Source organism: Aotus nancymaae, unplaced genomic scaffold, assembly GCF_030222135.1.
Source record: "Aotus nancymaae isolate 86718 unplaced genomic scaffold, 86718_ANA_hifiasm-v0.15.2.pri h1tg000064l_1, whole genome shotgun sequence".
Lineage (NCBI taxonomy): Eukaryota > Metazoa > Chordata > Mammalia > Primates > Aotidae > Aotus > Aotus nancymaae.
In genome coordinates, this window is record NW_026988479.1 from 11,235,020 (window position 1) to 11,254,032 (window position 19,013).

Below are 19,013 nucleotides of genomic sequence, written 5' to 3' on the forward strand. Positions count from 1 at the left end.
GCCCGGCTTCACATCACTCACGGACAGAGGGACAAAGACAGGAAGAGAGAGAGAGAGAGAGAGAGAGAAAGAGAGAGCGCGAGAGCAAGAGAGAGAGGAAAGCACAGGGTCACAGGAAGACTGACGGGCAAAGATACAGTTACAGACCTATGAACAGAGCCGCACGCCAAACAGGGACAAACCGTTGAGGTAAGCAAACCAACTCAGAGACAAGGCTCAGCCAAGCGTGCACACCTGCCCTGAGTTCGTTCTCCTCCTTGACAGGCTCCCTCCAGACATGACCTGGTTTGCTTCAAGTGCCCACTGGCTGCTGGGTAGCTCAGGCCAGGCACACGACCTCCAAGGGTGTGCAGATGCGCCCCCAGACAAGCGTATTTAAGCCGGGACTGGTTCCATGGGCCTCGTGCCCTCTCCGGCTGCGTCCTGCTGGTCTGTGTGCTTCCTGCACTATGTGCACGAATGTTCAGCTCCTCTTTGCCTGTTCTGCCTGGGCACAGAGGGGCAAGAGGAGGGCGTGGCACTGGCAGTGGCCCCCCCCGCCCTTGGCAGCCCTGGAAAGGCGAGGTGGCCAGGACAGAGGCGGGCAGTCAGTTGGATTGAGTAGGGAGGTGTCTCCTTTCCCAGGAATACAAACTGCTCACTTCCTCTGAGAAGTCTTCCAGGCCCCCCACACTAGAGTGGGAACCACTGCCCTGGACCACCACAGCCCCTGCACTTCTCAACAAGCACCTACCCCTTACCCCTGGTCTGTCATTTTCTTTCAGGGCCAGAATTAGGGGGAGGTGGTTGAATAGCCTAGGGCACAATACTGAATGAGACACTTGCTCTCAGAGTCCACAAGTGCAGGGTTGGTACTGCCCCACATGCCTCCCCGCTCACCCTAGACCCAGCCCTGTTGTCTGGTCACTTGTCAGAGACCCTCAAAGGGTCAGCCAAGTTCACATCTGTGTCTTTCTCCTCTTTTCCTCTTCCCCCATCAAGGGGTGCAGTACGTGGGGACAGCTTGGTGACACTGTCTGAGTGAGCCAGTAGAAAGATGAGTAGATGAGTTCGTTATTCTCTCTTCCCACTGCACCTCATGCCTGGCCACCAGCATAACAAGAACAACCAGGGTGTGCAAGGCAGACCCGGGCCAGAGCTCATCCTCACAAATCCCTGCTCCCCCTGGCAGAATCGCCTCCGTGAGCTCTTTGTCTAGGTTGTAACTGTGGTTCCAAGTCCTGACTCTAAGGTGTTTTTCACTTAGTCCCACAGATGGGCCTGTGGGGGTTTCAGCAGGGCCTGGCAGGATTCAACACTGACCATCTACCCAATCACCATCCCAGACGGGATCCCCCTTGGTCCTGGGGGGCTGCCTAGTCTGCATCCAGGGCACAGGATTTTGGGCCCCTCCACTTGGCTGCTGCCAATGCCTCATTTTCCAGATAGCAAAGTTGGCTCTGAGAGGGGCCTGGGCTTATCGTGTTAGCACAGGACAGCCACCATGTATCAGAGATGTAGCAGCAGCAGTGGCAGTGGGCTGCTCAGGAGATGAGCGAGTCCCTTCCTCTGAAGACTTAACCTATTTCAGACAGCGTTTTTCTCAGCCAGCAGGATAGAGATCATTATGTAAAACCAGAACAGGCCTTCTCACCAGCACTTTCAGGCATGGGGAGACTCAGGTCGTGCGTTGGATGGAGGGAGTTTGAATGGAGGTGATGTTCCTGCTGTCAGTAACTTCCTGGGTCCTGGGAAAGGAAGAATGCAGGACTTGGGTAGCTCAGTTTGGGGTTTGGCCTGGAATTTCCTCCTGGGGTCTATATGGGAAGTGGCATGGCCTGCCTCCCCCACTTTCTCTCAGCTCCATGATGACCCCAGGTATGAACCCAGGAGGGGGGCTTACTAATGCCAGGCAGCTCAGTTGGGAGGCTCTAAGTGTAATCTGGGGCAAGCCTCAGCTCTTGGAGCTGTAAAATGTGGGGTGATGGTAAATAAGTGTTTTTCTGGTCCTCCTCTGGAAACATGCTGTGATTATCCAGGAAATGGTGTGGAGTAGGGTGTCTGCAAAGGGTTTGGTGTGGATGGAAGGTCCCTGCATCTCCACTGCTCATGGTGGCAATACAGGGATGGTGGTGGGACAGGGATGGTGGTGGTGGTGGAGGGCAGGGAAATCTTTGAACCTGGTGTCCCCAACACTGCTCATTCCTTCCCCACAGCTGCTGCTGTTCCCATGCTGCATTTTATAGAAACGACACATGCAAGGTCTCCCACCTGTGAATGAAGAAGCTGGGGCTCGGATGTGGGGAGAGCAGCTCCAGAGTCCATGCCCTTAGCCAGTGTAATGAACCACCCACCATGGCAGAATGATTCTGGTAGCTACCATTCCCGACACTCTTACCACAAGCTGAGCTCTTGGGGGTGGGAGCTTAGCATTCATCTTTCTCCCCATAGCAGCCTGTGATAGGCACTGCTATCACCCTCATTTTCTCAAGGAGAAAACCAGAACCCGGTGTCACTTGCCAAGATCACACAGCTGGTCATGGTGCAGGGGACCCTCCAACTGTGGTCTGTGCTTGTCCACTCAGTCTGAAGCTGCCTTTTCTAAAGAGAAACTCGACAGAGAGGATGTGGTCAAACTGCCTTCCCTTTTAGTACAGTTGGAGGAGGTATTTTGCCTTTTTGAGGGGCCCTGAAGTTGGGGGGTACTGTTTCTTTTCTGAAAGATGTTCCGGGCCCTGAGAGGGCAGTCACGTTCCCTGCACATCCCCGGGCAGGAAATTAAACAAGGCTGGTACTGAGTAAATGCAGAGATGAAGTTTACACAGCTCTTTATACAAGCCAGAGCGACCTTCCATTAAGGGAGCTTTGTGTACCCATACATTTAAGTCTTTGGAAAAGATTATAAAAAGGCGCTTAGAGGTTGGCTTTGACAGGCAGAGGTCACAGGGCTGGGACCTCAGGGCAACCTCTTTCCCATTATGTAGTTGTTGAGTGACACACGTTCCTTCCCTGCCGACCTGTCTGCGGAGAAACCGAGGGAGGCAAGGCAAGGGTGCCTTTCCTGCCAGCGAGAGCCATTTGGCAGCTGTTTAATGGAAACTTGGGAGACTGGAAGCATTAGAGCCCCAGGATTTCATAAACTGTGCCATGCAGGCCTGCAGTGCCTGGTGGAGCTATTTCTGTTTCTTCCACACGCCAAGGGAATCATTATTAAACTACTCAGCGTCACGCAGAAGCTGGGGGTGAAGATCAAAGGTGAAAAGTTGCTGTCTGAAGGTTGGAGTTTGTTGCTGCTGGCTGGGTTTTCCCTGTGTGGGTGTTAGTCTGCTGGAAAATGGAATGGCCACTTCCTCTGAGAATGCTGATGATGCCCTTGCTTGCAGAACTGTTTTGTTTGTTTTTCAAATCATCATCCCTGGAAATGGCTTTCTGTTTGTTTGTTTTAGATGGCTTTGGCAACCATAGTTTTTGGTGACTTTAAGGTTACATTTTAGAATGACTTTTTTTCTTTTGGAGGTAGAGTCCTGCTCTGTCGTCCAGGCTAGAGTGCAGTTGCACGGTCTTGGCTCACTGCAACCTCCGCGTCCTGGGTTCAAGTGATTCTCCTGCCTCAGTCTCCTGAGTAGCTGGGATTACAGGCACTCCCCACCACACCTGGCTATTTTTTTTTTTTTTTTTGTATTTTTAGTGAAGATGGGGTTTTACCATGTTGGTCAGGCTGGGCTCTAACTCCTGACTTTAAGTAATCCGCCTGCCTTGGCCTCTGTAAGTATTAGGATTACAGGTGTGAGCCACTGTGCCCAGCCTAGAATGACCATTTTAAGAACTAAGTGGTGCCAGGCCCAGTGGTTCATGCCTGTAATCCTAGCACTTTGGGAGGCCAAGGCGGGCAGATCACAAAGTCAGGAGAGTTCGAGACCAGCCTGACCAAGATGGTGAAACCCTGTCTCTACTAAAAATGCAAAAATTAGCCAGGCAGGGTGGTACGTGCCTGTAATCCCAGCTAAGAAGGCTGAGGCAGGAGAATCACCTGAACCTGGAGGTTGCAGTGAGCTGAGATTGTGCCTCTGCACTCCAGCCTGGGCAACAGAGTGAGACTCCATCTCAAAAAGCAGAGAACTAAATGGCAAGTAGCACAAGCCCACACTCTGGAAGGAAGCAGCTTCCCTAATGAGAATAGTCCATAGGAGGCTTGGAGAATGGTCTTGCCAGGGCTTTCAAACTGGCTGCAGTTTGGTTAGTGGAGTGGGGTAACTGGAGAGCATATGAGGTGTGAGGGAGAAAGGATTCTGCAAGGAGAGAGCTCCTGAACTGGCTTTGTCTCCTATCCCAGAAAGAGTGTCTCTGGTTCTGTCCTCTGGTCCTGCCGGCCTGCCAGTTTTTGGCCAGATCAGATGACGCATGGAGAGAGTCAGTTTCGAGATTCACCAGGCTGGTGAATGGTGTGCCATTTATTTTTGAATCAGGTCTCACCACTCATTAGTTAATACCTCAACATCTTTCTCCAGGATCCCAATGACATGTGACCTCATCTGCCTCTCTGTGTCCCCTTAGCAGTATAACCTCAAGCCAGGTAGGTTACAGTGACTCAAGACTTGCAGAATCCTGGGACTGATAGACTGATCATCACCCCCTGGGCCCAATCACCTCACCTTCTCTGGAAAGGGCAGAGGTTTGCATGGTGGCGAAACTGCATTCCTCCTGCTGCCTGAGCTCAACTAGAGGTGTTGGGTGGGGTCATAGGTGGGGTCATTGCATATTAAGGGATATGCCAACACTCTGGCCAAGAACTGAAAAGGAGCCTAAAGCTGGGATAGAGCCAGTATATGGCCAAAGACTGGGAACGGGACTGTTGTTTGGGATCAGTTGCCAGGCTCGGGGCACCTGGTAGTCTGGCTGGCATCCTCAGGTCCCTGTCCCTGGACTTCCAGGATGGGGACCTGGCTTTTGTGGTTACACTTATGGAGAGACTAGGGGCCAGAAGGAGTGCCTTAGACCCAGAAATGGAGACAGGCAGCAAGGCTGGGAGCAGGTGTGTGGAGTTACTTTAGAGGCCCTGACTCATCTGTGGCACTGATGCAGAACTGCTTCATGGAAAGGTCTGGAACTTGGTAGTGAGGCCAGGGCAAAAGAGCGCCTTCAGGAAAAGTTTGTTTTTGTCTAGGGTTGCGTTTTCTAAAATTTGGCATGAATACTTCAAGTGGGATGCCGTGTTACTTTAAGTAGTGGATGGGTACAGCATTAAACATCATGAATCATAGAATGACAAAATTTCTGTCTTTTAATCTTGTTTAATTATTCTGATTACTGTAAGAAAAAAATTCAGTCTGGCTCAGTGTCATCTCAGGTCCTCCAAGAAGCACATGCAGGAGATGTATTAGGGGAAACAGCTGCGATGGATAAAAAGGGGTCAAGAACAAGGGGCAGCGGGGAGAGCATTCAGGTCCCAGTACTGTTCTGACCCCTGAGAAGGAGAGGGAAGGAAGGACTTGGGAAGAAGAGCCTCAAGCTCAAAGTGTCTCGGCCTGGCCATAAGGAGTTCCTAAGCAAACTCTACCTGTTAGGAGCCCTCCTGCCAGGCAGGATGTATGAAGCTGGTGGCACTGTTGCCCTTGCTAGCCAAGCATGGAGTCGTCTTTCCTCTGCTGAGGCTAGGGCTGGTGACCCTCTGCAAAAGGCTGTCAGGTCCTAGAGGAAGGGGCAGGTACCAGGGTTGAAGTCCCAACAAGACTCAGCCCTCTAGGAAGCCTTCTTTCCCAGCCTGTGGCCCCAACTAACCCTTCCTTTCTACCTTCTCTTTAGGGGATGGACCCGGGCCGTCCCTACCTGATGACTGTTGGTCTTGACTATGTGCCTCACATTCAGAGTCTTTTCAGGGTAAGAGTGATGTCCTCATTCTAGGGTTGGGCCTCTGAGTCTGGGCTGAAGTTGGAGCCCAGGGTGTCAAGCAGACACCCGTGTGGCTAGAGCTTCATGTCTGTGGTCAGCGGTGTGAGGCCCACGTGTGTCCTGGGCTGTCATCTCTGCTGGACCTTCTCCTTCTTCTTGCCATCAATATTTCCACAGGGCTGGTTAGGGCCCAGGCCCAGAGCCCCACTGCCGGAGACTGAGATTATAGCTGCCTCTTGTCTTTCACTCACCCTGTGGTCCATCCTTGGGACAGTTCTAGGATTTTTGGAATCTGTGGCTTATACCTCTTAGGGGCCCTCTCTGAGAATAAGAGCAAATAATTAGGTTTTAAAGTGAATATTTATTTAGAATGAGATATGGAATCAAAATGAAATGAAAATGTAAAAGATCTGACAAAGCTTCAAAATAGAAACAAAACTATCCAGATTGGCTTTTGGCCACAAAGGAAGGACTGGGAAGGGACATCACCACCTTTTTAGGGTTCAGGGGCAGGCTGGCTGGGAGGCCAGGGAATGGTCCCGTTGACTTGTAACCCCACCCATGGCTGGGGGCAGGACCAGCTAGAAAGACTTGGTCTGAGTCAGCAAGAAGCTCTAGGACTGGGGACCTGCCTTTTCTCTGCATCCTCAGGAGTCAGGGGTCTGGGCTAGCTGTGGGGGGCTGGGGCTGGGAGAGCCAGCAGCAGGAGGTGCAGGCTTGAGCTCTCCTGAGCTGAGGGCTTAGGCGGGCAGCTAGGAGCCTGACTTCCCTCTCGGGATTATTCCTGGTCCTGCAAGGACAGGCACCCACTTCCTACTCACCCCATCCCTACCCAAACACCAGGTGAAGCCTACAAACCCAGTCCTCTAGAGAAAGGTCTTCTTTCCTTTGAGGGGCCCTGTCTTCCTGGGCACAAATCCTGAGGTTGCTTCCCAAATTAATGGGAGCCTGGGATCAGAGAGACATCCTTTGGACCACGTTCACTCTTTATGCCCCTCCCCGCCCCCCATGTGCACTGAAAGGGTAGGGAGAATTTCTACCCTTGACTAGAAAGAGGAAGAAAATCCAGGTTTACAAAATTCAGGTGCATATTTCTCCAGGGTGTGAAATTATGTTTTCTTTTCCTCCCAAAGTTCAAAAAGAAAATCCAACCCCTTGGTTTCTCTTTGATAAAACTACTAGGGATCTTTGTTCTCTTGTCTGGATAAGTCTCTCCCTACAGCCACCCACCCCCAGCTTCAAACCTCGCCCCTGGCTGCTATCCAGGCAGCTCTCATTTCTTTCCCAGTCCTTCCTCCCGCCCTGTCACTGGGCAGCACATGTCACGGGGTGTGGCAGAACTGTGACTGGTTGCTCAGCAGCCCCAGGCAGAAGGGGCTATGGATGTGGTGTCGGGCAGAAAAAGCCCCCTAACCAAGTAAGTGGTGCACATTGGTCATCAAAGGTCTGGGGAAGGATCCCTTTTGCTCTGTGAGTCCTTGATGGGGAGGAAAGGATGAATATGCCATGTCCTGATTCATCAGGAAATGTGATTATTTTTAAAAAGTTTTAAGTGAGAGAACTGAAGCTGTCCTTTAAAGTGGCATTTTAAAACCTAAATTGGAAACTACATTAGCATTGCCATTTTATGCTGAGGCAATAGAAATTCAACATGCTCCTCTCAGCTCCCAGGTCAGACGTGAGATTGTCTTCATCCTGGAAGGCTTCCTCTGGGGAGGCATATGGGGTTCTCTGCACTACAGTTCTGCTGGGGAAGGCGCTTCTCCCGCTTCTGTCCAGTAGGAGGCTGCTTGTGGGCTACCTGTGGATGGGAGGAGTGGGCTGGATGGCCCTTCCTAGAGAAAGCCTGGCCCCTTTTAGAGAGCCTTTAAGATGGCACTCCCCCAGAAGTGGTTCTGGGACTCACTAGTGAGCGGATGGTCTCAACATCTCAGCTAGAGGCAAACTGGGAAAACAAGAAGATACTTGAGGTTGTACAGGGCTTTTTAAGATAAGAAAAGCCACCATCCATCCTGGCCCTCTCAGCCCTGAATTCACCCATCCAGGCAAGAAAAGCGTCACCCACAGCTCCCCAACGGGAGCTGAAGGGCTGGGGATAGCAGTTCTTCAGGGACTGATCTCGATTTCTTTGCATGGGAATTCTCCCCCAGCCCCTTCAGAATTACCTGGCATGGTTTTAAAAATGCAAGTTTTGGTCCCTAACCTTAGAGATTTCAACCTAGCATTTGGAGCTGCAAATGGGCATATACATTTGTGCATGATATTGTGAAATATTAACCAAGGCATCCCCCTGTGTTTCCTGACACCTGTGGTCCTTTCTTGCAGCCAGACAGCGGCCAGACTGCTCAATATTAATTGCTTCAGGGAAGAGAGGATGTTGCAGGACTCAGCTAACAAAACAGTCAAATTATTGGCTTTTGAGTTTCAAAAGTCTAGACCTGGGTATAGGTTTGGAGCAAGACATGATGAGTAAGGGCAGCACTGTGGCTCACACACGTGGCACCTTTGGGCGAATTACAAAAAGGTGCCCTGTCCTTAGGCATGTTTAATTTCCCTGTTGTGGAGTGCACACACTGCTCAACTTTCTATGGCAATCCTGCATAAGACCAAAATTTCTCATCTCTAAAGTTAGAAAAGAATCTCCCTGATCTTGGGGCAGGGTAGAGCAGGAGGTGAGGAGAAGAGAGTTCACGGGGACGCAAGGAGACCTTAGATGTGAGTAGGTCTCTGAGAGGGGCTAGAAGAGTTTTCTGCCTTGGGAGAGATGACAGAAGACCATATAGTTTGGGGGATCAGGATGCAGAGGAAGATGGTAAATATCATTCTCAGGTAGAGCCCTAAGAAGGCAGAAGCCCTCAGATCATTCCTGCAAGCTCACCTCATACATGCCTTTGTTATAAGTAAAATTTCGATGCTGCAAAAGAAATAGCACTCGAAGATAAATCCTCCCAGCAAGGCGGTTTACTTCTATAGAAGGGTTCAGTGCACAGATGGAGCAATGATGGCCACCGCACGCTTGGACAAGGGGGGAAGAGGTACTTATACCGGACAGGGGTCGTCCCTACTGCTGTGTCGTTCCCCTGTTGGCTAGGGTTAGACCGCACAAGCTAGACTAATCCTGATTAGCTATTTTAAAAAGAGCAGGGGTCTGAGCTGGAGTTGCAGGGTAGGTGTTTTGGTTATGGGTGGGGGATGGTGGGGAGACCTAGGTGACCAGGATGAGTCAGGATGGAGCCAGGGGGAGGGGGAACAGATGTGAACTACTGATTAGAACCGGTGGAGAAGGTTGTTTACTGGAATTACAAGGAAGTTAAACTTTAAAATCGAGAATTGAAGAGTAAGAGAGCTGAACATACTGACATACTGATTCTTTGAAGAGAAACTTGGGGTTCACTATAACACCTGCAAGCTCACCTCAGTGTACATGAAGTGCTGAGGGGCCACAGCAAGCTGCCTCCGGCTCCAAAATGATTTGGAGACAGAAGGGCTTCTGAGTCAGTGCTCTGAGAAGGGCGTGAAAGAGGCAAGCAGGCGTTCTGAGGCTGTCTTTGATGAGAATGAGGTTTCGTGCAGCAGCGACCCACAGGATTGACCTTTAGGAAGCAGACAGACAACAGAGATTTGGTGGATGCCTGCACAGGCAGAGAGGGCTGTGGGTGGGATGATCGCCTGCCTTAAGCCTGCGGAATTTATCACAGGATCAGGAAAGTGGGTGTGGGACTCAGAACTGGGCTGAGATTTCTACCACCTTCGAGGAATGAGGGGAAGGGGGCTCCTAACAGAGACTGACTAAATCTTTCATTTCTTACCCGCTTGAGTTTGTGGATTAAGATTTATATAAATATGTAAAGAGAACCACAAGCAAATACCTCCTAGTAATTATCTCTGGGTGGCTGGATTAAGAGTGATTTTCATTTTTTTCTTTTCTGAATGCTGAGGTTTTTGGAAATTTCTCCAGTGACCATGGTTTAGTTTTGTAATGAGAATAATGTTTTTAAAGAAACAGTATAAAACAAAACAGCAAAAGTAATTTGCATTTTAATTTTTCTCCCCTGTCTCCTGGGCCCTCTTGCTTCCTTCAGTCCCCTCTGCAGAAGCCTGGGCACTGGCCGAGAGGTGGGCTGGGGGCCGGAGGGGACGGAGCAGTGTGCTCAGTTGGGAGTCTGGAGCCCTGGGCCTCAAGTCACAATGACAGCGGCAGTAACATCGCAAAGGGTAATTTTCTGTCCTCCCTGCGCCCACTTGAGAGACGGGAGGAAGAGAACCCTCTCATCATTTTTGGCTTCCTGGAGATGGTCTCCTCCCTGCAGGTGGGAGGGTCCCGCCGGGCTCTGCTGAGCTAGAGGGAAAGTGGGCTGGGCTTGCTCACTGTCCAGGCTCCTGAAATAGCGCCCTTTCCCGGAATCGGCTTCTCTGGTTCCTTAGACCCTTGGCTCAGAACCTTACTCTGAATCAGAAGGGAAAGGAGCACCCTCGAGGGCCCCAGTAGGACCATTTGGAAAGAAAGGAAAAGGATGACAAACCAGCTGGGCCTCTTTAAAGGATCCCCACCTGGGAGGGGACAGGGATGAAAATAGAAGCAAGCAGGCAGTTGGGGGAGGTTTAGTGGGCTGGTGGGATAAGTCTGCTGATTATTAAAGAGCAAATTACCTGGGTCTAATTATGCACGCATAAGCAGCACATTTCCTCCTAATACAGATCGGAAGTGGCTCAGTTTCAGTCACAAAGAGTAGGAAAGGCTGATAGAAATAAAAGATAAATCTCAAATGTGAGGGACGCCCCCCGCCCACACCACCACTGCCCTGTGTCTTTTTCTCCCTCTCTGCCCTTACCCCATGTTGGTTTAGTTAGGAAGAGGAGTGGAGCCCCCACCCCACCTCCTTTTTAATCGTCCCTGGCTCTGTTTATTATCTATATTAATAAATACTGATATATATTATCTATATTAATAAATATTGATATACATCATCTACATTAATATTATCTATAGTAATAAATTAATAGTGTCTTTACACACACACACACACACACACACACACACACTCTCTCTCTCTCATTCTGTCTCCCCCCACTTGCCCCCTGCCACCTTTGTCCGCAGAACCTGCTGGCATGAGATGGGATGAGGCCCTGTCCGCCCCACCCTGGTGCTGTAATGCCAGCGCACCCTGGAAGCCTCCTGTCCTGGGCAGGTTGTCCCCCTCAGCACTCTGCTTTCTGACTTTGGGTGAGTTCTGAGTTCCGGGGAAAGAGTGGGAGCAGACCTTGCCCATGCCCCACTTCAAGAATGACATTTCCTTGCCTCGGAGAAACAGGAGACAACATGGAGACGGGGCCATCCCCGGAGCTGGGGTTATTATCCCAAACCCTTGTTGGCATTGACTGTCCCTTAGCTGAGTTTTTAACCTAATAATGCTGTTGCGTCATGGAGATGCAGCATAGGAAAAGGTGGAAGTGAGCTATTCACCCTTCTTTTTTCCTTGGTGCCTTCAATGCTTTATCCTTTATCTTTCTGTATGCCCAAATCTTTATTTTCATTTTATTATTTATTTATTTATTTTTAGAGACATGCTCTCGCCCAAGCTGGAGGGCAGTGGTGAGATCATAGCTTACTTCAGCCTCTCACTCCTGGGCTCAAGTGATCCTCCTGCCTCAGCCTTCCAAAGCACTGGGACTATAGGTATGAGCCACTGTACCTGGCCCCAAATCTTACATATCCTTCCAAAACTGGATCAGTTCCACCTTAAGGAAGATCAGAGAACTAGCTGGAGCATTGGTCCAGGCATAGGGAGCAGTCCCTTCTCTGGTGTCCACCAGTCAGATGACCTGATAACCATGCCATCTCGCAAGGGGCCTTCTGTGGCCAGTGTTCAAATATAGTTGATCATCAGAGTTGTCTGGAGGCCTCTTAAAATAGAGGCTCTTAGGCCCAACCCTCAGCCATCGAATCTACATTATCAATCTGTGTCAAGGGATTCTGAGGGAGGAAGTCCCAGGACTGTATTGGGAAATACCCTACAAGGAATGTCCCTCCTCCCCGGGCTGCCTACTAGGGACAGTGCCTCTACATCTGCTGCCTAGCCTAAGTGCATTCCTCTCATTCAGTTCTGTTCATTGGCACTCATTCTATGCTCAGTCCAGTTTATGGACCCAGGACCCCAGGAATTGAGCTTCCAGTTCATGCTCTACTTAAGCTGTTTCTATGAAAAGGGGATCTTGAATCCTGCCCTACCCATATCACTGGACTGTTGGTTTTAAATAAATGAAATAAGGGATGTGAAAGTGTTCAGAGAGCTGTAAGATTAGAAATTGAAGGGGATGTTATTGTCCATCAGGCAACAATTCACCAACTGCCTTGTGACCTCTCCTTCATATTGCCTGCCAGTCTTGTTAAAATCTCACAAATCTGCTTACCTATTCCCAGGCTTGTTTCTTTTCTCTTCAGTGAAACTGCAAGCTCCTCAGAGTTGGAGTTCATTGGATCCTTCCAGCCCTTCGCACATTACGATACATGAGCTGAGGTATGACTGAGTTGACTGGCTATATTTAGCTTGTTCAACAAAATGTGCATACTTCTGGGATGGCCAGAACTACTTTTGCAGGCGGTGGGGGTGGGGGTGGGGCGGTTTCTGTTGGTGTCCAGACACAGGGTTTCTTTTTAAGTGTATCAAAGCCAACCTGGGGAGGTTGGAAACCCTGACTGTGGCTTCATAAACAACTGCTGATTTGCATTCACAGGCTGCTGTTGTTTGAGGCACCAGGCCTTATAATTCCGAATTAAATCATTCTTTTGGGATGAATGGGTGGGATTGATTAATCTCCTACAGACAGGCTAAAAATGGTATGAAAAGTTCCTGGATCCTTCCTCAGCCCCTCTGTTTTAGTTATTACCAGGTCACATACCACCTCAAAACTTCATGGCCTAAAGCAACAACACTTTATTATTTCTCAGGATTTTGTGGCTGATGAAGCTCAGCTGGGAGGTTCTTCTGCTCTGCAGAGCTGAATCACTTATGCAGCTACACTTAGCTGGGAGCTTGTCTAGGCTGGAAATACAAGAGGACTCTCAACCTCCAAGATTTCTCTCTACACAGCCTCTCAACATTCAGCATCCTAGCTGAGATTCTTGATAAGGGCTGGCTTGTGGTAAGACAAGCTGTCCTGGGCATGTGCTTGTCAAACCACTGCTTGTGCTATACTTGCTAATGCTCCATTGGCTAAAACAAGTCCCATAACCAAGCCTAGTGTCATTGGGGGAGGGGAACACACAAGGGCCTTAGAACTGGGAAGTGTGTTTCACTGGGGCAATGGATTAGTTCACCACAACCGTCTTTTCCTGTCTTTCTTGGGAAGTCACCCAAACACTTCACAGAACAGAACAGCAGCCATGCCAGGCATTTGTGTCTATTTGGGAAATGGAACATCTGCCCAGTACCATGTGTCTCCCCTGGGATCCAGTGCTGCTGGCCCTGCTGTTCCCTGTGCTTGGCAGCCTGTGCTGTGACTTGGGGGAGGTTACACAGACCCAGACTCCTCTGCTCTGTGCCAGTGGTGGTCCATGCCCCTGGGTGACCTCAGCTCGGGAAGAGGAGACTCCGAGGCCTGGCAGGAGGGCAATGTCTCTGATTTTCCCTTGGCAGTAGAGTGGCTTTGTGCAGATACTGCCTCTTGCACATGCATTTCTGATGGTGGCCTCTCTGCAGCCTGTGGGAGTCCATCCCTGGTGATGAAGCCACCAACATCTCCTTCACATCTCTTTGTGTTGCCTCTAAGTCTTTGCCACAAAGTGGAGGGGCCTCATACTTGGACCCGTGTGGGAACAAGTTTGGGGCCCCTCTACACCCCTCCTCTTCTTTCCTTGTGTCTGTGCACCTAGGCACTTGGGCCCAGGTCCCATTCTCACCTCCAGATACCCTTCCTTGTCTCTGCCTATGTGGTGGGGCACCAAGGATGACCAGCAACATCCTGTGGGTGAGCTTAGGGCACACCTTTAGTCTTTTTAGAGTTGCCAGGTGTCTGAGCCCATGGGTGGGTGCACACGGGCTGTGTGGGAAGTGACAGTTCCCTTGGTTTCCTCATATGTCTGTGTTCTCACCTCATACCCTTAGATCCCTGTTTCAGAATGTATCCCTTACATTTCACTTTGGGTCGAGTCTTCCATGTCATATGTAGGCAGGGGGAGTACAGGCTGGAAGGTCTTTAAGAATCAGGAAAATGCTGTTTTTACTCTTTGGAAGAAAGATTGAAAATCTGTCCAGAGAGACTAGAATACTGATCTATGCCATCCTCTTCCTGCAGCCTCAGCGCAATGGAAACAACTCACCTCTGAGCTGGTGCTTGGGGACATTAGGCTCGGAAGTCCCAGGACAAAACATCTGTGTTCTTTGAAGGAAAATATCATGAGAAGACACCTCCATGGCCTTTGCTGAAGCACAGAATATACATTCTGTTCACACTGGTGGTGACACACAGTGGTAGTACTGCAAACGTCTTTATGTAATGATGAGTCTAAAAGGCAGCCTCGGCTCTCAGATCGAATGTTCACCTTCACCAGGGCTCAACTGGCTCCGGGGGCATCTAATAGAGTTCTGCAGTTTAGGAAGGCACCACTGGCTCTATTTTGCTGGAGTGCCCATTCTGTGATTGATTGGAGCTGAGCATGATACCCTCGGGCTGTGTTCTGTTCTGTCACTGAGATGATCCAAAGTCACTTCCTCTCTCTCAGTGACTGACCCTGCTTGGGTCTGGGGCAGTCTCTGCTCCCTGCTAGCATCACTGGTCTAAAAACCCTATGAGTCAGTTGTATGGCTGCTGGCACTCATGCTGCTCTCGATCTATACTCATCGAAAGCAGCAGAAGTCCCCAAGCATCACTGGTCTAAAAACCCTATGAGTCAGTTGTATGGCTGCTGGCACTCATGCTGCTCTCAATGATCTATACTCATCGAAAGCAGCGGAAGTCCCCAAGACCAACATCAAGTTGTACTTATGTAACTTGAATAGCCACTTTGCCAGCCTCTACCTACAAAATAAAACTCTATATTTCCTATTAATAGCAGCAACCTCACCACCTAGAAGCTGGATCTGCTCACAGTGTCTCCTGGTTATTTCTGGAGTCTCCGAGGGGTGACCCCACAAACAAGGGTGGTAATGGTGGTCACCATGCTGGCTGCCTTGTCACCCTCTCTGCTTTGCTCCCCCTTCACCTCTCTGCTACCTGCTGCCTCCATACATGTTGAGAGATGTCTCACTGGGATCACTGTCCCTACAGAAATGCCCAACCTGCCAATTCTGGGTCTTCCCAAAGCTGGCAGCTGGGCAGAGCAGAAGGACTCTTCTCTCTGGCCCTGAGGTGCATGCATGCCCTGGGCCGCACAGCAGGCCTGCTCTGCCCCGCACAGCAGGCGTGCTCTGCCCCGCACAGCAGGCGTGCTCTGCCCCACACAGCAGGCGTGCTCTGCCCCACACAGCAGGCCTGCTCTGCCCCACACAGCAGGCGTGCTCTGCCCCACACAGCAGGCGTGCTCTGCCCCACACAGCAGGCCTGCTCTGCCCCACACAGCAGGCCTGCTCTGCCCCACACAGCAGGCGTGCTCTGCCCCACACAGCAGGCCTGCTCTGCCCCACACAGCAGGCGTGCTCTGCCCCACACAGCAGGCGTGCTCTGCCCCACACAGCAGGCCTGCTCTGCCCCACACAGCAGGCGTGCTCTGCCCCACACAGCAGGCGTGCTCTGCCCCACACAGCAGGCCTGCTCTGCCCCACACAGCAGGCGTGCTCTGCCCCACACAGCAGGCGTGCTCTGCCCCACACAGCAGGCGTGCTCTGCCCCACACAGCAGGCCTGCTCTGCCCCACACAGCAGGCGTGCTCTGCCCCACACAGCAGGCGTGCTCTGCCCCACACAGCAGGCGTGCTCTGCCCCACACAGCAGGCCTGCTCTGCCCCATGGCCTTGCAACTTATCTCCCAAACAGTTTAACCAGCTTCTGGCCCTCGCTCATTAAACAGAATCTCACCGCATCTCAAGAAAAACAGTCCTGGCACTTTCTGGCCCTCCTTCCTTCAACCACAGAAGCTCAAAACCAGCCCCAGGGTTGGGAAGGGTAAAGAAGTCATCGCACCATTTCTGTGTTCATCAGGACTCCAAAGACATAAATGACAGAAACCCAGAGCAAATTTGCGTAAACAAAAATGGGACCCATTTGGTGGGGAAGCTAAGAAGGCTTCTGGAACAGGTCACCCGCCCTGAGGAAAAGCTGCAGGAAGCAGGGCCTTGGGGCGGGCCCCACCCAGGGTCAGCAGCCCCCTTCTGCTTCCCTCTTTCCCTCCTTTTCTCTTCTGTCCCCCTCCCCCCATCTCCTCTTCTCTCTTGTCTCTATTTCCCATCTCTCTTTGACTTCATTTGCAGATAGTCCCTCTCCATGTGGCAGAGGGGTGTCCACTCGTGTCCCAAATTCATATTCTCCTGTTCATCAACCCTACTGAAGAAGGACTCTTCTTTCCCGGTGGCTACTTATATATAAAACCAAGAAAATACCAAGAGCAGCTCTGGTTGGGTCTGCTGTTGATTCTGGAGGTGGGCGCTCTGGTTGGCTGCCCTGGAGTTAGGTGCTAGACATGTCTGGGGTACAGTGAGATCTGTTACCAGCCAAAGTGGGGGTCACAGCCAGTAATAGCAAGCTGACATGCTCCATAGCCCACCCCCTCCTCTCTCTGGCTTCTGTGCCGGCCATCTCTCTGCTTTATCCCTGGATAAGGCACTGGGGTGGTGGGGGTGGAAGTGGCAAAGTTAAATATGTTGTCTATCCTACCAGTGTCTGAACCTGCCCTCAGACACCTAGAAGTGACTTGTTACATCTTTCTTTGGCATATTTAATTGTCTTCTTTTGTCCTCTGTTTCCCCAGCATGCTGCCTGTCTGCTGGGTGGGGTGGGGGCTGCTGACCTGAGGGGTGTGGGGTCAGTGCCAGGCAGCAGCCTCGGCATGTCAGACTCCATGGGACACTTGGGCCTGTTTGGTCAGTGGCACAGCTGTGCCACCTCTGTGTCAAGGCACAGTGGGCTCTGCTTTGCCCAGTTATTTCTGACTCTGAGGACATGAAACAGGACTTTTAAAATTTAGTGTAAGGAGAGGACACATTGTCCCTGCCTCAGCCCGGGAGAGCCTCTTCCTTCCTCTCCTCCCTCCTAGTGCAGGGGAGAGGCTGACAGGAGGCAGCTGGGCTGGTCCCTGCTCATTCTAGAGGAGGCGAGGCAGTGCGGAAGGCAGAGCCAGCCAGGCCCCGGTTGCTATCAGCGTGGGAGCACTCCCTTCCCTCTGGGGTCTGAGCCCCTCTGATCAGCCCCTTGACCCCTGCTCTCCCACCTTGCCTCGTTCCTCTCCTGCCCCAGTCTGGGTAGGGGAGAACCCATGCTCCTTAACTCTCCTTTCTCTCAAACTCTGATTCTTCCCTCATCTGACCTCTCCCTTTTCTAAAGCCTCAGGCCTGTGAAACCTGCACATCTTTATTTTTTCCTGCCCTCTGTCATTCCCTCCCTGAAGGAAAAGGCATAGGTTGTCCTAGCTGCTTGACGGCATTGGGGAAACAATGGAGAAACACTGGGCCGAAGTGAGTGTCTGGACCTGCTATTCCACAATGCCATCCAGCTCATGTGGGCCCCACTCCAGGACGGGGATGAGGTAGCATTAGCCCAGCTCCTGCTGGCTCTGCCTGGGAGACCGGGGCCGGAAGTGGCTTCACTCCTGTGTTCTTCATCAAGTTGATTGACATCTGTGCGTCTCTCCTGGAGCTCCTTCCCTCTAGTACTCCCACCCTTCATGGGATACAGGAAACAGCTGGGATAAACATAGCATGGAGGCGTGCCTGCCTCCGCAAATGAAGCTCCTCCTGGCTGCCAGCCTCTGGGGCTCCCAGACTCTGCACTTTACAGACGCAGTCATGGGCACTTTGAGAAGTGCTGGGCTCAAGACCGCTTATTTGTAACCGGATACTGCGTGCTCCTAAGCAGGGGAGGGTGTCAGCTTCCCTGTGAAGGTGTCTGGTCAGAGCTTTCGAGGAGTTGGCCCTGTCTTGGGGAAGCTCCCCTTGCCTGGCTTGTGTGGGCCAATGCTTTGTCTTTGGGCCTTGCTGGGAGGAAAGGAGATAGGCTCTGATGGGCAGAGGCAGCTACTGTGCTTTCTCAAGTGTGTGAGCATGGTCCTTTAGGAACAGCTCAGGGGACTAATTGGGGGCTTCTGCCTGGGAAATGTCCCTGTGATTTGTCAAGTGCTATCAGTAGCCATTGGAAGGTGACAAGTCACTGGAAAACTCACCGCTTAACCACTGGTTACCCAGGAAGCCTGGACAGAGGCTGCCGCTCCCGCATCGGAGTGTGCCGCGTTAGGGCAAGTAACTGGGCCTCCTTCCAAGCTGTAACTAGAAGGGAAATGGGTTGAGCTACAGCAAGGATGGCCTATGTTTCTGCAAACTCACTGAGTTTCTCAGGGCCCGATGATGCTGTCTGAAAGAACTTCAGAAAACTGGGGACTAGAAGGGCCCTGCGGTAATTCACAAGTAATTCAGCAAGAGTTGCTACTCTTTGGCCCTGTGCCAGTACTCAGTGGGGAACGGAACAGACCCGATCCCCTCATGGAGCTTCCCTGGAGCAGTGGAGACAGATGCTGAATGCATACATTAGAGTCGTAGACAGAATGATGGCAAGTGTGCAGAGCTGCAGGGGACAGATGGGTGCTTCTGGCAGGATGCACATCTTGGGGAGTGTTTGTGAACTTTCCAGGGAGGACCTGGGCCCTTCTTCTCCCCATCTGCACTTGAGCCCCTCTCAGGTTCCATTCTTCACCCTCCTGTTTGGTTTCTTCAAGAGCTGCTTCCCCAGCCTGGCTAATTCAGCAGGGGCCCAAGAGATGGGGCAAGTGAGGGAGATTGTTAGTGCCTGGAAGATGACTGAGCTCTTTTCCCTGCTCAGGCTGCTGATCTCTGCTGGCCCTCAGTTCCAGACCTCTCCAACAGCTCTCCAACAAAAAGGGGCCCTTTTCTGCCCTTCCTTATGGCCATCTGGCAGCCATGAATTAATTCCTGAACTACCTTTACCACCTAGACATGGCATTAAAACCCTAATGGATGGTACTAGTTTTCTTTCCCAGTTTTT

At 51.3% G+C, this 19,013-nt stretch overlaps 1 long non-coding RNA gene across 2 annotated transcripts; it reads left to right on the plus strand.

The window, feature by feature from the left end:
* Positions 1-58: 58 nt before the first annotated feature.
* LOC105705969 (uncharacterized) lies at positions 59-14,906 on the plus strand. Of its 2 annotated transcripts, XR_010338747.1 has the most exons (4): positions 59-189; positions 5,782-5,856; positions 12,311-12,386; positions 14,164-14,906. It is a non-coding gene; the product is annotated as an uncharacterized LOC105705969 (long non-coding RNA). The 2 variants fall into 2 exon arrangements; XR_001104758.2 differs by lacking the exon at positions 5,782-5,856.
* Positions 14,907-19,013: the final 4,107 nt, after the last annotated feature.